This window comes from Cervus elaphus, chromosome 2 (genome assembly GCF_910594005.1).
Source record: "Cervus elaphus chromosome 2, mCerEla1.1, whole genome shotgun sequence".
Taxonomy (NCBI): domain Eukaryota; kingdom Metazoa; phylum Chordata; class Mammalia; order Artiodactyla; family Cervidae; genus Cervus; species Cervus elaphus.
Window position 1 is genome coordinate 21,996,751 of NC_057816.1, and position 13,506 is coordinate 22,010,256.

General features: G+C 44.6%; 1 protein-coding gene and 1 long non-coding RNA gene across 6 annotated transcripts in view; one reads left to right on the forward strand and one right to left on the reverse strand.

Annotated features, from left to right (window-relative positions):
* The window catches only part of CCDC15 (coiled-coil domain containing 15), a 47,295-nt gene extending 47,020 nt beyond the window's left edge, over positions 1-275 (reverse strand). For 3 of the 4 annotated variants that reach the window (XM_043873963.1, XM_043873938.1, XM_043873972.1), the window contains exon 1: positions 2-143. The gene's annotated coding sequence lies outside the window, so the exon portion shown is untranslated. Of the gene's footprint in view, position 1; positions 144-195 lie in introns of those variants that run through there. The other variant, XM_043873954.1, reaches the window with a different exon arrangement.
* Positions 57-6,344, forward strand: LOC122675368. Of its 2 annotated transcripts, none has more exons than XR_006335239.1 (3): positions 57-187; positions 2,511-2,705; positions 3,887-6,344. It is a non-coding gene; the product is annotated as an uncharacterized LOC122675368 (long non-coding RNA). The 2 variants fall into 2 exon arrangements; XR_006335241.1 differs by lacking the exon at positions 57-187 and adding an exon at positions 360-406.
* The last annotated feature ends 7,162 nt before the right edge of the window (positions 6,345-13,506 follow it).

The following is a 13,506-nucleotide window of genomic DNA, read 5'->3' on the forward strand; positions in this document are numbered from 1 at the left end:
CCTGGGTCTGACGCCGAAAGTTCAAATAATTGGTATCCGGTTATGGGGGCAGCGCTGAACGCCGGGGAGTCCCGGACCAGAGAAAAGCCTGTTTCTCAGGCCTCGGGGTCACACTCTGGCTGAGACTGCACCGGCCTAGTAGTATTGATCGCAGCTGGCCACAACTCAAGCTAACATGGATACTAAGGTAACTACCGCCAGTAAACCGCCGCTTTGGAGAAACCCGCGTCGCGCTGCCCCACCCCGCCCTTCGGCGCCCTAGTATCCGCCTCTACCGGGCTCACGTCATCTCCCGGGGACTGGAAAAGCGTGAGGGGCGGAGTTAGCGTCCAGATGTGCGTCACCTCCGCTTCGTCTCGCTGAGGGGGTGGGACTTGTGAATGCTAGTGGAATGGGTGCGGCCAGGGTGAGTTCCCCCGGCGGCTGGGAAACCGGCCAGCAGAAATGTGGGTCTGCCGGCGGTGCCTGAATATCCCAGCGCCGGGGATGTCCGGCATCTTCAGGCAAAGGAATACGTTGGGCTGAAAAGCAGGTTGACTGAGCGGGTTGTTGTTGATAAGTCGTGTCTGACTCTTTTGCGATCCCATGGACTGTAGCCCGCTAGGCTCATCTGTCCGTGGGATTTCCTAGGCAAGAGTACTGGAGTGGGTTGACATTTCCTTCTCCAGGGGATCTTCCCGACAGGGGGGATCGGACCGGGTGTCCTCCTTAGCAGGCGACTTCTTTACCACTGAGCCATAGAGAAGCCCATAACTGAGCAGATCAGGGGCCTAATTGAAGGAAGCACAGGAAAAGGGCGAAGGCGGGCCTGGCAGGGCTTCCTTCAGGAACGAACTAAGCCAGCAGCTCAGACCATAAAGAATCTGCCTGTAGTCGGGAAGAATCCCTGGGTCGGGAAGATCCCCTGGAGAAGGAAATGGCACCCACTCCAGTCTTCTTGCCTGGAAAATCCCATGGACAAAGGAGCCTGGCGGCCTACAGTCCATGGGGTCCCAAAGAGTTGGACAGGACTCAGCAACTAACACTTTTCAAGCCAGTTGTAAATCATGCTGATCCTTTGTACACCTCCCTACATTAGTAGTGCTATTTCATACATGTTCTTATACATAAATATGGTCTCCCTGCCTGCTCCAAGCTTTCATTATCCCTGTGAGATACCCATTCGTTCATTCATGTAACTTACAATTGAGAGATTTTTTGTATACCAGTACTGTTTTAGGCACTGGAAATGTATAGCAGTGAACAAAAGAGATAAATATCCTTTGTTCGTGGGAGTGACAATGAGAAATAACAAAATAGATTCATGAATAAGTAAACAAATGTGTTCAGGTGATGAGCATTGTAGATTAAAAGCTGAGGATGAGGATAAAAAGTGTGTCGGAGGGTAGGGGAGATGAAATTTTAGATAGGATGACCAGAGAAGGCTTCAGAGGTAATTTTGAGCAAAGAATCCAATGCACATTTCCATGGAATAATGAAACACTCCTAATTTTCACTGGAGAGCTTTCTAAAAGTTCAGGCAAAGTGAACTGCAAGTACAATCTCTCCAGAGTGGGTGCCTGCCTGGCTGAGAACCTGAGCCCTGGGGCTTCCTCACATTAAACAGACTGGGAAGAAGAGGGGAATGCAAAGAAATTGGAAGGATCAGCCTGTAAGCCTAGGAAGAAAACCAGGAGTGTGTAATACCTTGAAGAAAATGTTTTATTGAAGAGGAATTTAACCTGTGTTAAATTCTGATAGGTCAAATAAGATGATGACTGAAATTAACTGTTGGATTGAACAATATGGAGGTCATAGATAACTTTTATAAAAACAGTGTTTTGGGGGTAGTTTGAGATCAAAAGGCTGCTGGGTAGGCCTAGAGAGGGAGGAAGAATTGGAGACAGCCATTTTAGACAACTCTTACAATGAGTTGAATTGTAAAGTGACACAGAGAAAATGTGTATCTGAAAGAGATAGATCATAGGATTCTTTTCTTTAATATTGCAGTCCGTGTGTTCTGTTGATGCTAACTATCCAGTAAACAAAAGAAAACTGACAATGCAGGAGAGAGATGGAGGAATTTTTGTATCTGTGTCCTTAAGTGGGTAAGAGGGAATGGGATCTAGTGAACAGTTGAAGGCATTGGCCTTAGATAGCAGGAGAGAGAGTTCATTATAACACTAGCAGTGAAGTAGAATATATACTGGTAATTGGCTAATATGGCAGTGGGAGCTTGTGGAAGTTCCTTTCTGATTGCTCTGTTTTCTCCATAAAATAGTATTTTTGTTAGCCTACAGGGTGACTCTAATGATCCCCACCTCCTGGTATTCACACCCTGTGTAGTCCCCTTTCACACTGTACACACCATGTAGAATTGTTCTGTGTGACCAATAGTATATGACATGTCACTAGAAATTAGGTTATAAAATAATGCTGTGTTTCTCTCTCTCCACCATGTACTCTCATTCTTTCTATCTCTCACTCTTGCTGTGATTCTCACTCTTTCCCAACACTTGCTCTGGGGGAAGCCATTTATGTCATGGGAAGTCATATAAGAAGGACCACATGGCAGTGAACTGAAGGCTGTTGCCAACAGCCTGGTGAATGATCTTGGAAGTGGATCCTCCAGCCCCAGTCAAGTCTTCAGAGACCGTAGTCTTGGCCAACAACTTGACTGCAATCTCATAAGAGACCCTGAGCCAGACTATCCAGCCAGAAACTTTGTGAGATAATATTTGTTCTTTCAACATGCTAGATTCTGAGGTAACTGGTTACACAGAAAGACATAACTATTACAAATAGAAAGCAAATTCATCAATGAATAAAATAGAGAAAAAGAGATGCTGGACGTTTGAAAAAGGTGTACAGTAGTTGTCCAGAAGAGGAGAAGTATGAACTAGAAACATGTACAGTTGCCAGACAGCCTTAAGGACCCATGTGAGGTTCCTGATTATGAATTTAAAGTGAGACTAGTCAGCATGTTTGAGGGTTTTCCTTCAGTTGCGTGGTTACAGGCATAATCATAGGTGGGGGTTTTAATTTTAACCAGGGTTGAGTTTTTACCGAACTATTACTTACAAGCAAGAAAGGTGCAAGAGAGTTAAAGATGAGTGCAAGGGAGTAATTAAATGACTGGCCATGGTATTGAAACTTCCCTAGTGGCTCAGATGTTAAAGAAACTGCTTGCAATGCAGGAGACCTGGGTTCGATCCCTGGGTAGGGCAGATTCCCTGAAGGAGGGCAGGGCAACCCGCTCCAGTATTCTTGCCTGAGAATCCCCATGGACAGAGGAGCCTAGAAGGCTACAGTCTGTGGGATCGCAAAGAGTCAGACATGACAGAGTGATTAAAAATCATCTTACCTACTTGTCACCCTTTCCCATATTTGTTTTGTGTGCTCAGTCGCTTAGTCATGTCCGACTCTTTGCAATCCCATTGGCTGTAGCTGTCAGGCTCCTCTGACCATGGAATTCTCCAGGCAAGAATACTGGAGTGGATTGTCATTCCCTTCTCCAGGGGAATTTCCCAATCCAGGGATCGAACTTAGGTCTCTTGCATTGCAGGCAGATTCTTTACCATATGAGCCACCAGGGAAGTTACTAAGTAGATACGGGACCTGGTAAAGTTGGCAGGATCAAGACCTTGTAGGGTCCAGTGGTGGGGCTAAGGTTTGTTAGAGCGAGATGCACTGAAAAAATAAGAGCTGGTTGAGGGACTTCCCTGGTGGTCCAATGGCTAAGATTCCCAGCTCCCAATGTAGGGGCCCAGGTTCCATCCCTAGTCAGGGAACTAGGTCCCACATGCAATAGCTAAGAGTTCGTGGGTCTCAACTAAAGATCTCACATGCCACAACAAAGACCTGATGCAGCCAAATAAATAAATAAATACCTATTTTTTTAAAATAGGTGGTGATCTCAAGATGCTTGAAACTGCAGATATTGGTACTGTCCAAGTCTATGGTATGACCAAGGGAGAGAGTGCTGAGGTAGAAGAACAAAACTGCGGCAGAAGAAGTCACAGAAATGAGGGCAAGAGCACTTAATGGACTATTCCTGAGGTTATTGAAATCACCAAGATCCATGACCAGAATAGTGTTGGTGAGAGCCAGGAGCAACAGTCTTCAAGGAATTCCAGGAAAAGACCTGGAGGTTGGTGGATGACTGTAGCTGGCAAATTAGTACATGGCATAACCTAACATGGAGTCAAAGCGAAGGGCGAAGCAGAGAAAAAGGAGCTCCCTTTTTATAAATAATAGAATTAAAAAAACAAATGGTTTTAGATAGCACTGAGTAATGAAGTAACAAGAAGGAAACCCAACATTGTAGGGCAATTATCCTCCGATTTTAAAAAATAGTGTAAATTTTTTATGGTTAATTTTAAAAAAAAGAAAGTAAGGGGAAAAAAAGAAAACCCACCCCACATCCACCCAGAGTGGTGAGAAACAGAAAACAGCTACTGCTGAAGAGGGCCAGAGGGAGATGGATTTGTGCACCTACACACACACACACACACACACACACACACACTCCAACACTAGGAAGAAGTGTTATCAGGTAGCTTCTCTAACCTGCTCACTCAGGTCTGTGCCTCCCACTAGCTACTGTGGCTTCATATATAAATCTATATTCTTGCATTTCCAGAGAGGTCTCATCTTGAGCCCAGCTCCCATTTGCTGATGTTTTCACAAGGCTTATCTTCCATGGCCAGAGTTAGTTTCTTGGCAAGGGAACTGTTTGCTTAGAAATGTCTGTCTTCTTCAGAAACTTAAAAGAACGAGTGTTGCTGGCACCAGAGTCTTGCGGCCCTGCTTCAATCACTCCTCCTCGGGGGGACGCCCTCTGATGTGTGTGGCTGGCGGATCCCTGGCCATCAATGCGCAGAGCTCTGAGTCACTGGGTCCTTGGCAGCGGTCCACCCCACACAGAACTCCAAAATGTGCTGCTTGATCATCACTAACCTGTTTGTGGCTGACTGACACCCCCCTCTCCAACCTGTAACACATTGGAAAACGTGGTCACCTGTTCATCCCAAGGGTCTGTCCTAAGGAGAACCTTTCCTGAAGTGGGAAAAATGGCCTGTTCCCCCCTCTAGGGACCTGGAAGCTCAACTGCTGAGTCATCACCCACTTCCACTCTCTTCCTCACATTTGAGCAGGATTCCCCAGTGTTAGCATCCAATGTTCTGGGCTGTTTCCTCCAAGTCTTCTGTGTTCCTCCTCCCCTTTACCTAACTCTTGATGCTAAAAGCTCAATTCCTCTGTTCACTGGTGCCGAATTAAATCTTGGACAGAATTTGGGGGGAAGCAGAAAAGAGTAGCTTTATTGCTTTTCCAGGCAAAGCGGGCCACAGTGCACTCATGCCCTCAAAACTGTGTGTCCCCACTTGGGGAAGACAGTGACAAGTTTAACAGTAAATGTCAGCTCCTGACATTCTTCTGATGGGTTGGTGGGGAGGTAAGTGGGTGTCAACATTGTCAGCCTTCAGGTCCAACTGGTCTGGGGTCAACAGGCTTGTGGGGAGCATACCATAACTTCTCCCACCTGGAAGGAGTTTCCATAGCTAAAAAATACCTCCAAGATATTGTTGTGTGTCTTCTGTGATGGGGAAACAGAACCTTGCCCCAAGGCTGCTCTTGACTGTTTCTACCTGGTCTTGCATCCCCTCCCTTCCCTAATTAACAGCTGTTTGAATTTACCCATTGGAACTCTGGGAAGGTCATGAAGACTGAATGAAGGCTGTTTCCTGTGATCAAGGAAATGGGAGACACAGAAAGGCTCTGTCCCCAGGAGCCCCACATGGCCCAGCTTGGTATCAATCCCAAAATAACCTTTCTAACTGAAATCGTTGGCAAGGGTCCTTCTGCTTGTTTGTGCCAACCAAGTTTTTTACAAAGTGTTTCCTTGTAAATGGCATCAATAACAGATTGTTCCAATTAAGCCCACTTGTCTCAAGAGCATCTGCTGTACTCATCTTTGCAAAAAATTCTCTAAATTTATCAAAGATAAAGAAGCATTTTCCCCTTTCTCTTGGTGGGTGATTAAAAAAAAATTAACACAAGAATTTCATTGTCCTCCATATTACCAAATGCTCATCTCACATGGACATAGAGATGCGCTTCCCAGATCCTGAATCAAGGAAGGACTTGATGGCCTAGCTTCTGAGAGTGTTGTAGCCCCTTGAGCTGTCAGCTCCTTAAGGGACATTAGCTTCAGAGAGCAGCCTTGCTCTCTGAGGAGGAGACTCATCCCAAGACTGATGGTCTGGAAATGTAAAGACAAGGTGCTTTTTGTTTATTATTATTATTTTTTAAACTTTTTATTTTGTATTGAGGTGTAGCTGATTACCAGTGTTGTGATGGTTTCAGGTGAACAACGAAGGGACTCAGCCATACATACACATGTACCCACTCTCCCCCAAAACTCCCCTCCCATCCAGGCTGCACATGACATTGAGCTGAGTTCCCTGTGCTATACAGTAGGTCTACACTGGTTATCCATTTAAAATATAGCAGTGTGTACATGTCCATCCCAGACTTCCTAACTATCCCTTCCCCACAGCAACCCTACATTTGTTTTCTAAGTCTGTGAGTCTCTTTTTGTTTTGTAAGTAAGTTCATTTGTATCATTTCTATTTCGATTCCACATATAAGTGATATCATATGATATTTTCCTTTTCTGTCTGACTTGCTTCACTCAGTATGACAGTCTCTAGGCCCATCCATGTTGCTGCAAATGGCATTAATTTCATTCTTTTTAATGCCTGTGTAATATGCCATTGTGTATATATATACCATGTCTTCTTTATGCATTCCTCTGTCAATGGACATTTAGATTGCTTCCTTGTCTTGGCTATTGTAAACACTACTGAAATGAATATTGGGACGCATGTATCCTTTTCAGTCATGTTTTTCTGCAGATACATAAGGCGTGGGTGTTTCTGCCTAACTTGGAGCAATTCTGATGAGCCATCATTTCAGCTGCAGAGCTCCCCATGGACTTGGCTGAGGCTGTCCAGCCTGAATCACAGCTCAGTCAATCCCTCTGCCTCCTCCTATTTCCTTCTCCTCCCTTCAACAGGTGTCAATATCCAGTCCCTGATAAAATCCTGAACTTGAAACTTCATTTCAGAGTCTGCTTCCTGGAGAACCCAACTACAACCTCTGAGTGTTGTTGCACCTCAGGGACCAAGGCACGAACAGCTTTCAGGCCATATCACTCCCAGTGTAAAATCCACAGATAGTCTGTGTGTATGTGTTAAGTTGCCTCAGTCTTGTCCGACTCTTTGCAACCCCGTGGACTGTAGCCCCGCCAGGCTCCTCTGTCCTTGGGATTCTCCAGGCTAGAATACTAGAGTGGGTTGCCATGCCCTCCTCCAGGGGATCTTCCCAACCCAGGGATCAAACCCCCATCTTTTATGCCTCCTGCATTAGCAGGCATGTTTTTTATCACTAGCATCATCATTATTCTTTTCTTATTCATCAAAGAGACTGGCAACATTTCAAAGAGATGGTCTAACCACAATTTAAAGTCCTTCCTATTCTCTGTTGTCACTTTTGAGCCTGTGGATTAAGCTAACTCTCGCAGTTACCCCACCTCTAGACTATAAGCGAATGTGAGCCAATAAAGTCCCTTATCATCAATGCCATTTTGCATTAGGTTTTATGTTGTTTGTTAACATAGCGCCTAGGTGAGCAAAATAGAAGGATGCTATTGGTAAAGGTAAGAGAATGGAGCAGATAAGCAGAAAGATTCAGAGCTGCCCACAAAAACTGGTTCCAGTGTATGAGTGCTACAATTCTAAACCCATGTGGCATGCTTCGCCTCTGATGGTAACTTCCCTGGGATGGCTATTCTTTGTAGTCAAAGAAGCTTCACTAAGAGACTTCACCTTAACACAAAGGCAGTTTGGGCCAAAATTATTTTATCTGTCAATAAATTGTTGCCTATATTATTCACCATATTTTGACTTTTTTAGAAAATGTACTCCTAAAATACTAGTGGTAAAGGACCCACCTGCCAATGCAGGAGACACGAGAGGTGCAAGTTTGATCTCTGAGTCAGGAAGATCCCCTGGAGGAGGGCATGGCAATCCATCCTAGTATTCTTGTCTGGAAAATCCCACGGTCAGAGGAGCCTGGCAGGCTACAGTCCACATAGTTGCAAACAGTCCGACACGACTGAAGTGACTTAGCACCAAAATACAAAAATTGCTATCTTAAAAGATACTTTAAAAAGTATATTGAAGGGTCTAAAAACAATTTCAAAAGAAGAATTTCAAGAATGTTTTATAGGGAACTTCCCTGGCTGTCAAGTGGTTAAGGCATCAAGCTTCCAATGCTGGGGACCCAGGTTCTATCCCTGGTCAGGGAACTAGATCCTACGACTAAACTAAAAAATTCTGCATACTGCAACAAAGATCGAAGATCTTGAGTGCTGCAACTAAGATCAGGCACAGTCAAATAACTAAATACACATATATAAAGAAAAGAAATTTTGTCTCTCCCTACGTTGAATCCCATGTATCATACATTCATTGTCTTAGTGTCCTCAGAGTCACCACTGGGGACTCAGTCATTCTCCTCCTAAATCTTTCTTTTTTTCCCCTAAGTTCCTGTTGGTTGCCTTTATTCTTCCTTGTCTCATACCTTGTGTCAGAGACATCCTTTTTCCTACCCACTTTTTACTTCTGGGCCTGACTGGAAGCGACCTCTTTCAGGAGTGTAGGGTGTGAACACTAGAACAAGAAGCTGGGGCTGAGTGTACACTATGTTGACATAACCTGTGTGACTTGGAGCCGGTTTCTTAACTTCTCTGAGCTTCATGTCCCTCCTTGTGAAAAAAACTCTTGCCACACAGAGTTGTTAGAATAAGACAATATTCTAAAAGACAGTCTGGCAGAGGGATGGAAACAATCATTAGTTTTTAAGCCAGGGAAATTTGGGGATCCTTTAATCTTCTTAAAAAAGCAGTGCTATTCTAGATAAATAAATGTGTAATCCCCCTTTGTTTGGGGTTTTTCTTTTTTTTTTTTAGTTTTAATTAGCCCAAGGAAAAGAACATATCTGTGGCAAACTCTTTTCCCCTCTAATCCTCAGTTTATGCTGCAGGCTTCAGTTTCTTCGTCCCTTTCTGTAGTAAAGAACCTTAAATTAAGAGGCAATGGAGAAGAAAAGAAATCAGAAAAAGAGACTAAGACATCTAATTAGTAGAGTGTTAACAATAAAAAAAAAATAAATAAAGATAAAAAAAAAAAAGAACCTTAAAGTCACTGCAATCTTCCTGTGGGTATTTGTACTTTTAGACAAACAGCACTCTTTTAATTGGGGCAAATAACCCATGTAAAAAATGTACCTTTTTCCAAACTTGTAAATAAAAATAACCTTAAAAAAATAATAAAAGACAAACTGTAAGGGCAGTAGAGCTGTATTATCAACAGCATTGTAGACTTATTAATAGATGCAGCTTTCCCAGGTAAGGTTAAATACCTCCGCAAGGATTATGTTTTCTGTTACTTTCGAACGGGTCACCTGCCCCACATCCCACTCCTCTTACTAAAGTCTGGAACACCAAGTGCCTTTCACACAGTAGGCAGTTGACTTCCATCTCCGAGCCTCCCTCTTTGGGAGGAGGGCAGGGGAGGGAGGATGGGAGCAAACACTTTCCCGGATACCATTGGTGGGAGGACACCATTTGAGCATCTAGAAGAGAAACAATGAAGCCTTTGACAAACTGAGGGTAATCTGTGGCTTCCCCATGATTTTTCAACCTCCTTTTGTTTGAGCACTGAAACTTTGTTGTTGATTAGTCCGCTCAGTCATATCTGACTCTTATGACCCCATGGACTGCAGCCCACCAGGCTCCTCTGTCCATGGGATTTCCCAGGCGAAAATGCTGGAGTGGATTGCCGTTTCCTTCTCCAGGGGATCTTCCTGAAGCTTTACATGAACAGAAATCCAGAGATGTTTTCCGCTGCATCTTAAATAGGTCAGCGAAAGCTGGATATCTCCATGCTATAATGCCAGTGAATTGCTCCTCTTTGTTCCTCTGGAGAGTTGCTGAATAGGGCACGTTCATCGACTGTGGACACAAGCCTGAGTTCCTCTCAGCTTCTGAGGGGGCAGGAATTCTATTCAGAAATCAAATATTGACTCTCAGCATAAAACACTTGGATGCTTTTCAGTATTCTAGTTTGGAACTGGGAGCTCCTCCTCCCAGCCTTATGGAAATCTACCCCAGGACCCCATGCTCTCCCAGAATCACACACTTCTCCTAATAAGCCCCACGTCTTTTTGAGACACCCCATCTCTGCAGAGGGCTCCCCTGGGGGCGCAGACGGTAAAGAATCTGCCCACAGTGCGAGAGAACTGGGTTCAGTCCCTGGGTCAGGAAGATCCCCTGGAGAAGGAAATGGCAACCCCCACTCCAGTATTCTTGCCTGGAGAATCCTGTGGACAGAGAAGCCTGGTGGGCTATAGGCCATGGAGTTACAAAGAGTCAAGCACGATTGAGCGATTAACACACACACACATCTCTATAGGATGCTTTTCGTCCGGGTTAATCCTCACAGTTATAGACATCTGCAGGCAGCAAAACCAACCTGCAGGGTGCAGGCCCCAGGAAGGGCAAGGGAGTTTTTGACACCCACCCACCCTATCTCCATTCCTTTTTGATGTCTCTTAGAAGTGAGCCAGAGTTGGAGAGCTTTAAAAAGAAAAAGGAGAAGAAAAAAAATGTCCTTGGGGAGGGCCATTCCTCACTGTCCAGGCCCACAGAAAGCTTGTTTTGTTCCAGAGAGAGCTGGCCAGCTAATCTGTCTCTTGTTCTGCAGTTGCTGGAGCAGCGAGGCGCTGCCTCCTCCCCACACAAAGCCTCACACAAATTCCTCGTTTCCCAGGCAACGTGCCTCAGCTCCACAGACTCTCCGGTCCTCCCGCTCCCTCCACTCTGGCAAGCTGAACTGATGGTAGGGACAAGCCTGGCACCATTCACATACAGGTTTATGGAAGCAAGAATCAAAAGTAGCTTCAGCCACAAGAGAGGGCCCCAGGAGTGGGCAGAGAGGTCCACCTTACATCCTGGAGCTTAGTCAGAGGGTAGGTCCTGGGAGCAAAGGTTAGACCAGGAGGTGGACTTCCAACTGATGACTCAGAGAGGTGGTCAGAAGCCTGAACTTCGTTGGTGACCAACTTGCGTTTCTAATCCAAGTTCTTTTTTTTTTTAATTGGATGATTATTGCTTTACAATGCTATGGTCTCTGCCATACATCAATATATATCAGTCATAATTATATACATATCTCCTTCCTCTTGAGCCTCCCACCACCATTCCACCCTTCTAGGTCATCACAGAGTGCCAGGCTAGATTCCCCGTGTTGTAGAGCAGCTTCCCACTGGCTTTCTGTTTTACACATGACAGCGTATATATGGCAATGCTACTTTCTCAATTTGTCCTACCCTAAGGAATTGGAGAAGGAAATGGCAACCCACTCCAGGGTTCTTGCCTGGAGAATCCCAGGGATGGGGGAGCCTGGTGGGCTGCTGTCTATGGGGTCGCACAGAGTCGGACACGACTGAAGCGACTTAGCAGCAGCAAGGAATTGGCAACCCACTCCAGTGTTCTTGCCTGGGAAATCCCATGGACAGAGGAGCCTGGGCAAGGGGGGGGGCAGGTGGGGGGTGGCGGCAAAAGGGACTTAGCAAGTAAACAAAGCAACTGCTACTCTATGACCTCGGCAAGTTGCTGACTTCTTGAAGTTTTAGTCTTTCTTGTCTGTAAAACGGGGTGATGATGTCTACTGAGAAGAAGATACTGGGAGGATTAAATAAACAAATAGATATAAAGTGCCTGACACGAGGAGTAGCTTGCACACACACACACATTGAGAGCTGTTAGAGAAGGGGAGAAGGCTTGGACAGTATGCCTCTCTGAGAATGTCACCCAGAAGTCTGGGGAATTAATTTCTCCTTACCCATCAGAAGCAGCCTTCAGCCCAGATCTGATGGCAGTTGGTAGATAAACATTACAGTGGATAAATGCCCTTTGGGGATGATAACTCTGGGGCTTGTTCATTATTTCCCTCTGGATTAAGCTCTAGCTGCCCACAGTAGTAATCTGCATGATGTGCAGCCTTCCCTGGCTTCCTTCACTTTGCCTGTCTCATTCCCCCAATATCCAACCTGGTTTTCTGGGGTCAATTTTCAAACAAAATATCTATACTTGACTTTTAAAAAAAAATTAACTTGGCTGCGCTGGGTCTTAGTTGTGGCATGTGGGATCTAGTTCCCTGCTGGGGTCCAGCCCCAGCAGGATCCAGGGGAATCCTCAGGATGAACGGCGTCGGTGAGAGAAGACACATAGGACCGGCCTTAATAGGGCCAAGTCTGCGAGGGAGAGAGAGAGAAAGAAAGAGACCAGACCAGGAATGTGCAGCAGAGTCTGGCAGTTGCTTTATTTTTCACCGTCTCCTTTATACCCTAAGTTGGTACACTTCTAAGGGGCAGATAAGCATGCAGACTTAGTTTAACTTTACATCAGCTTGTCCTTCACGAAACCAGGCGTGCTCTGTATATTTTTTGTTTATGAGAGTCTTTTCCCATAGATTTTTTGTACAATATCTCCTGGCCTTGAGGTTAGCAGAAAACAGAAAAGTGGCAGTCTCATGGTACAGCAAGTTGTAACATAATAGAAATACAATCCTGTTAACATAAAAGTCAGTCTTTTTGCAGAAATTCTCAGCTAAATTTATCTAAAAAGTTTAACACACAAAGACTCTGTGGCTCTGGAGAGGCAGCCCCTGTTTAGCGCTCTTGGTTAAAATTAACAATTATTTTATTGTTTTCACACTAGGGCTAAACTCTTATTTTACTAGATCTCCAACTGTATTAACAATAGTTTCCAGTGCACAACCTCAGCACATTAACATCAACCAAACGTTGATCTAATAACCACTTTTAAAACAATATTTTTTGTATTTTCTAATAGGGCTTCCTCACCCCCCAAAGGGCTCTGTGCCTATTAGGGCCTTTTTTATGGTTAATCTCTATGTATAATATCTTTTGGCTTTCAGGCCTGTTGACAATTTATGGCTTGCACCTGGTGCAACTTTAAGCAACTTCAGTAGCCGACCCTGTCTTTTTTGTGGTTAATCTATTTTCTTTCTATTAGGTGTCATCTCCATGGGAACTAGATAGGATTACATTTTTTACAGAACAGAAATGCAAAGGATTGCAAAAACAGCAGATATGGCACAAAACAGGCTCTTAGTCCAAAAGTTAATTACCTGCAAGAAGTCACCAGCTAATCTCTATCTAAACTATTTTCTATTAGGCGTATATGTGGCTATAATATTTGTGGGCTTTTCTCACCCTGAGGAGGGACCTATGCTTAATAGTTTCTTTTGTTAGTGTACTGTGCTAAGGATGTTTAGAACAATCATGAGCATTTTGTGCAATGAGAGCACATATTTATCAAACAAGCCAGAATGCCAGCAAAAGGGTTTGAATTGAAGCATTTCCTTCATCCCTGGC